Below are 7,500 nucleotides of genomic sequence, written 5' to 3'. Positions count from 1 at the left end.
AAATTCCGCCGAGGGGTCAATAAATTAAGTACCAGTTTGCACTGGTGTCGATGTAATCGACTTCATCCGTTTGTCTGTCCTTGTTTGTCCCCTCTGTGTATAGCCTCTTGTGGGTAGTAAAGAAATAGGTATTTCGTCTGCTGCTACTTTCTGAGTTTAAAATCCACCGAGGTCAACTTTGCCTTTTACCTTCCGGGGTTGATAAATTAAGTACCTGTTGCGTACTGAAGTCGATCTAATCGATTGGCCCCACTCCCCCAAATTTCGGGACTTGCACCTAGACTAGAAAAGATTATCAGTAGTGTAGTGATTGAATTCAAATAATGCCGAAGTCAACTTAGTCTTTGATTCTTTCAGGGTCAATAAAGTAGGTACCAGTGTGTACTGGGGCGGAGGTAATTGTCTTACCCCCTCCCACGAACTTTCTGGCCCTGTGCATTGAAAGCATTATAATGATAATTCTGTTAATAATATTATCACTCAAGGGCGGCGAGCTGGCAGAATCGTTAGCACGCCAGGCCAAACACTTAGCGGTATGTCGTCTGACGTTACGTTCTGAGTTCAAATACCGCCGATGTCACCTTTGCCTTTCATCCTTTCGGGGTCGATAAATTAAGTACCAGTTACGCACTGGGGTCGATGTAATCGACTTAATACCTTGACCTGTCTTTGTTTGTCCCCTCTATGTTTAGCCCTTTGTAGGCAGTAAAGAAATAATTTCTTGAGGATTGAGTAGAAATAATGAAGATAGAACTAATCTAAGACTTCTTGCAAAAGGTCATTCTGATGAAAAAGAGTTTGTTAATCACCATTTTGATGCAGGAAATGGTGATACTTCTGTCGAACAAAGTCTAGGTGCATCCAAAATCAACCTGCTTTACAACTTTGGCCTGTCAAGTTTATGTGATGTTGTCTTGCAAATAATTTCACAGCCCCATGTGGCTTGCAAACAGACCCATTATTACTCCAACAAATGAAATATCACAGTTTGTAAATGAATTCATTATTGACCAGGATACTTGGCGAAGTAAAGATATGCAGAAGCTCAGATACAGTTGATATTGAAGCTCTGTACCTAATCAAATTCATCAACAAACTCCTACCATCACGATTTCCATGGACATATTCTCACACAAAAGACAAGAGGCTGCATTAGGTTATTGAAGAATTTAGATGCTAAACAAGACCATTGCAATGACACAGGCTACGTTATCATCTGCTTCCAAGATCTTATTATTGCTGCTGGGGTTGCTTGTGGTTCTTTTGCAGGATCAATCTCAGGGATTCCAAATGGGTCAAGGAATGGAGTTCCCATTCATAGTTACCATACAAACAATTTCCTGTGGAACCACTCTTTCCCTTGACATGCAACAAGGCACAGAGACAGGCATTTAAACAAATTGGAATATATCTTCCAACACAATTCTTCTCCCTGGTCAGCTGTAAGTTTCACTTTCTAGAGTTTGGATGAAGCCTAATGTAAAACTATTGGCTGTGAGAAATAGAAACTGTATATTTACTGACAATTCTGTCAACAAGGAGGTTCTACTTGAAAACAAATATGCATTTTAAGTATGTTTCACTAAATGGAATTACACTCTTCATTTTTGGGAACATCCCACAGGATATTTAAACTGTTTATATAACAATGGACGTATTTAGGGACATGCCGGGGCTTACAACAACAACGCCAACAACAAATGAAATTTCAATCTTTATTTCCAAAGTTAATCTCCAACAAAAAGGGAGCTAAACAAATAAAGGGATCTCCATGTGGTAAATATATCTGCTAGAATTAGTAGCCGGATCCTACTCTATTCATCACTTATCATCTTAAAGAATGACACATTAGACAAGGAAAACATGATGGTCCTGGATGGAAGGCATTTAATCATAGGTATGTGTGTGGTGAAGGTAGACTTGGGGTTAAACAACAGCAATATTTACACGAAATTCAACTGAAGTCTGATAATAAACATTGAAGCGCCGTGAAACATTCGGTTTCTAAAAGAGCTTCTTTTAATGTACGTTTCGCTGGATCGCAACTTTGAAACCAATTACCTCCGCCCCAGTACACACTGGTACCTACTTTATTGACCCTGAAAGAATCAAAGACTAAGTTGACTTCGGCATTATTTGAATTCAATCACTACACTACTGATAATCTTTTCTAGTCTAGGTGCAAGTCCCGAAATTTTGGGGAGTGGGGCCAATCGATTAGATCGACTTCAGTACGCAACAGGTACTTAATTTATCAACCCCGGAAGGATAAAAGGCAAAGTTGACCTCGGTGGAGTTTAAACTCAGAAAGTAGCAGCAGACGAAATACCTATTTCTTTACTACCCACAAGAGGCTATACACAAGGGGACAAACAAGACAACAAACGGATGAAGTCGATTACAAATCGACACCAGTGCAAACTGGTACTTAATTTATTGACCCCTCGGCGGAATTTGAACTCAGAACGTATAGACGGACAAGTGCCGCTAAGCGTTTAGTCTGACTTTCTAACCCTTCTGACAGATCGCCACCTCGTAGATACTACAATACTAATATCCGAATAATAAGCAATCTACAATACTATATTACTACAATACTAATAATAAGCAATCTATTTATTTAACTATTTTCATCTTCCCTTCTGCCACTGAGGATAACAAATGTGTCCATTCCTTATTTTTAGAGACAATATCATCCTCAAATCCAAAGTAATTTTCCAAGAAATTCTTTCTCAAATTCTTATATTTTCTGCAGCAAGATTAAATTACGATTCTGATTTTTCTTTTAATTTCAGTTTTCCCCTGCTCCCTTCCTAACAGAATTAAGCAATAGTAACACATTAACACACTTTCATTGTTGTGTCATCAACAGCATTCCCAAACATTTTAACCTGCTAGAAATAACAGCCACATCTCCAGGGCTTATTTGAGTCAACGAGAGGAGGCAAAGGAGAGGACTTTCGACCTGACCCAAGACTTACACCAATTCTATAGACAGGCCAGAGAAGATCTTTCGATAGGCTACACAAAGAGACTAAATTAAAATATTGGAATAAGAAATGCTTACATTCTCAAGTTTGACAGAAAAAACACAATCATGCCAGCAAGTTACGTTGTTGAAAGAAATGTTTCACCCTTTAAAAGAAAATCACTCAGCCAAATGCACAAATGATAATACTTGTGTTAACAACACAGCAAGCTTTTTCCATGAGGAAACTGTGAAAGGCAAGAAAGAACCACTAAACACAACAATAACAGTAACAAACTGCCAGCATTACATGGACATGTGGCAACCACTTATGATTTCACAACAAAATGTGAGGAAACTCAGATTCTAAAATCACAGCTTGCATCGAAGTTTCAGCAGTTTGTAAATGAATTCATTATTGACCAGGATACTTGGCGAAGTAAAGATATGCAGAAGCTCAGATACAGTTGATATTGAAGCTCTGTACCTATCAAATTCATCAACAACTCCTACCATCACGATTTCCATGGACATATTCTCACACAAAAGACAAGAGGCTGCATTAGGTTATTGAAGAATTTAGATGCTAACAAGACCATTGAATGACACAGGCTACGTTATCATCTGCTTCCAAGATCTTATTATTGCTGCTGGGGTTGCTTGTGTTCTTTTGCAGGATCAATCTCAGGGATTCCAACTTTGAAACCATTTGAGCAGCATCTGAGAGCCTTGTTCCATAACGCTGTACGAATGGTCAATCTTGATGATTTCCAGGTCATCTTGTGTAATTTCTAATTCCCTTCCTGCAAAAGATGCAACAGGAAATAATTGAAAAAGCATTAACGATAATATAAAACCTGTGAACTGTAAATTATAGATTTGACAAAGAAATTACGTGAATAGACGAATAAGAAATACTGAAGAAACACGGAAATTAGAAGTCATTGTTATCTGTTTCTAAAGATTTTGAGAAAAATAACAAACAAGTTGAAATAAAAGCTGGAATTGAGAAAAACATTTTAAAATCGAATAAAATTGAAAGTAACACATGAGAAATCTTCTGGTAAAACTGGCAGGAGAAGTGTTTGTGTGGGCAGCAGTATACGAAAAGCTCAAGAATCAACAAAGACAACCAACAATAGTTACACCATTTCATCTCTATCCATTCAAATGCTTTGCCTTCTCTTCATAGGAAGGTTATAGGGGTAGAGTCCTCAGGCACCTCCTTTATACGATCCTATCTAAAGTAACCTTGATTAGACATTCTGAGAGGATTTCCAAGCACAACCGATTGAAACAATGGGTTTTATGCAAAACATTTTTCTTGGTTTAACCCTAGGTCTCTTGTCAGTTGTCTCAGCTCGATGAATCCCTCTTTTGATTCTTTTCTGGGACATTTTAATCACATGCCGGTAGTATTGAAGCAGCTGTGACCTCTCAATGCAGAGAAGCAGTCGTTTGGCCTGGAGACACACCAAATTCCGAAGCTGGATGCGTTACTCCAAGAGACCTTCAGAGAACTCAATTTCAGTCGTTTTGATAACATCCCATATTCAAAGAGTGAAATAGTCATCTGTGATGTGGTCCCTCCTATCATTAGTAAATAATTAAAGATTATCAAAATTCAGAAATATCTCGAAAGTGGGGAATGACTTCAACGGCACAAAGTAAAAATATAACACTGTTAGGTACATATTACATATTATAGAAGATACCAGCTCAAAAGTTAGTTTTGGAATACTGATTCCTAAAAAGGAATTACTTCACTGGCTGAAGGCCACAATTTCAAAAGAATCTCCTACAGGAGAGGCCCAAGAGTAAACAAAGCAATGAGAAAAGTTTTAGTTTGTAAGCAATAACAGAACATCTACACCGTACACCTACACAACACTTGGGTCCTGAAAGAATCCCTGCATCCTCAACATCTACATCATCTGGAAAGTTATCACAATTTATATGCAGGGGAGAGAAAAGGGGTTAATAGGAATTCTATATGGTTTATCTAAACAACACAATAGGTGCAGTGGTATCACAGGCAAGTTTACAGGGAGGACGGGTTAGGGTTGGGGAAGGACTTTTTAAGTAGCAGATACACGGGATTAGTTTGTAGTAAGAACAAGTATGAAAGACCTATAGTTTCTCTAACCTAGGAGACATAATTAGAAGTGGGTGGGTGGAGGTCTATTCTCAAAGTGCAGTGCTTAGAGGAAAAATGTGATGGAAAATGTACAGGGAACTGTTATGTCTACTGACAACTAAGGGATTCTGTCTCCAAACGAAGGAGAGATTGCATGATGTGTATTTGTAAAGTGCAATGATGCATTTAATGTAGAGGATGCATGAAAACTGGTAAGAAATGAGGTGAGCATATTTCACTAGAAATGTAATGTTAATGTGTTGAAAACCTGGGGTTAGGGAAAACTGGGTCTCAGAAGAATCTGTGATAGTGCACAATATAGTATAGATTTAGAAGGGATATGGTAAAAGAAATTTGGATAAAGAAGTGCCTGGAATTCAAGTGAAGAAAACAAGCGATTAAACCTGACCAACAACAACCACAACGACTGTGGGAGGAGTCGTCTGACACATACAAACTTGGAGAAATGAACGTAATATGCTGATTATATTGGACTGGTGTTAATGGATTGATTTTTACCCCAGTATTTGACTGGTACATTTTGTATGACTGCCAGAGAGATAACAAATTGGCAATGTCACAGATGATGTCCTCTCTTAATTTAGATAAATCGTTTCTATCAGCTGACTAAAGGGATTACGTTACGACCTCTTGAATCTGGGGACTAGATTTGAACCTTTCACCTCTGATTATATACACACACACATATACACACACACACATATACACACACACATATATAATTTTTGCCGCTTTTTATAGAGATAAAGAGGGTTTATAAGGCTGCAAAAAGGAAGTGCTCAAGTGTAATTGAGACAGAGAGAGATAAAGAAACATCGATCAGAGAAGAAACATGAAATTCGAGTCAACAACTTTATACATAACACCGTCTCTTATCAAACATTTGATCATATCTAAATACTACCCTGGCCTTTAAACATATAAAAAGAATACATATATAAAAAAAATACAGTAGGTAAAAAATATACATGCAAATAAAAATACAGATATACAGAATGGCTTATCAAGAAGGTTTGTATAATTGATTAAGAATTCTAAAGTGTGTCGTGCGACTAAAAACCTAAATAAAATATCAATTGACTAAAAAGATTTTTTTATTCCCCTCAAACACAAAAAAAAGAAGAAAGTCAAAATAGTTCATTTCATAAAAACCATGGGGTACTACTTGAGAACAGTGGTCCCGGTGCGCGCACTCGCATTAGCTAGTCATGACTAGTCGATCTTTTCTTTGTGTTTTTGAGTTTTATTTACTTTGCTTTAAAAAATTATTTATTTTGTGTCCGTGCTAGCTAGTCGTGACTAGTCGATCCTACAACGACTTCCTAGCAAAGTAAATAAAACACAAAATAAATAATTTTTTGGATCTTTTCGGTTTGAACGGCAGTTTTTTGTAGCGGTGTCATATGAAATTGTCACCCATAATTATGACCCTAGTATCAATCTATTGCATTTCAATCTGTTTTAGGGTTAGGGGTGGGTGGAAGGGTATCTTTTTTGTTCAGAAATGTAAATAAATAGGCGCAGGAGTGGCTGTGTGGTAAGTAGCTTGCTTACCAACCACATGGTTCCGGGTTCAGTCCCACTGCGTGGCACCTTGGGCAAGTGTCTTCTACTATTGAGAAAATTCTATATGTTGTAAGATATTTCGACTTTAATTTCGAGCATTTCAGCAATTTTAACATTCCGTGCTGTATGAATATGTCCCTCGTTTAAGAAACAGATTGGGTTTATTTACATTTGTGAAGAAAAAAAGATACCCTTCTCCTTCCTCCAACCCTAACCCTAACCATAACTCTAAACCTAACCCTAAAATAGATTGAAATGCAATAGATCGATACTAGGGTCATAACCATGGGTGACAATTTCATTTGACACCGCTACAAAAAATCCCATTTTCCGTAGCGAGGGAGATAGATAGACAGAGAGGGAGATAGAAAGAGAGAGAGGGAGATAGATAGAGAGAGGGGGAAATGGATAGAGAGAGAGAGAGATAGATAGCTAGAGAGAGAGGAGATAGCTAGCTAGAGAGAGAGGGAGATAAATAGATAGAGAGAGAGAGAGGGAGATAGATAGCTAGAGAGAGAGAGAGGAGATAGATAGATGGAGAGAGAGGAGATAAATAGATAGAGAGAGAGGAGATAAATAGATAGAGAGAGAGAGAGGGAGATAGATAGCTAGAGAGAGAGGAGATAGATAGATAGATAGAGAGAGAGAGGAGATAAATAGATAGAGAGAGATAGGGAGATAGATAGATAGAGAGGGAGATAGATAAAGAAAGAGAAAGACAGATAGAAAGATAACGAGGTAGATAGAGAGAGAGAGAGAGAGAAAGATAGAGAGAACGATAGAGAGAGAAATAGTATGTAAATAGAGA

At 37.7% G+C, this 7,500-nt stretch overlaps 1 protein-coding gene across 1 annotated transcript in view; it reads right to left on the bottom strand.

Moving 5' to 3' along the window:
- Positions 1–7,500, bottom strand: part of LOC115227787 (ankyrin repeat domain-containing protein 46-like) — a 19,309-nt gene that overhangs the window by 11,352 nt on the left and 457 nt on the right. The gene's annotated exons all lie outside the window — the stretch shown is intronic.

Source organism: Octopus sinensis, unplaced genomic scaffold, assembly GCF_006345805.1.
Source record: "Octopus sinensis unplaced genomic scaffold, ASM634580v1 Contig07147, whole genome shotgun sequence".
Lineage (NCBI taxonomy): Eukaryota > Metazoa > Mollusca > Cephalopoda > Octopoda > Octopodidae > Octopus > Octopus sinensis.
The sequence above is the reverse complement of the archived record's forward strand: the minus strand, read 5'-3'. Positions and strand labels throughout refer to the sequence as shown.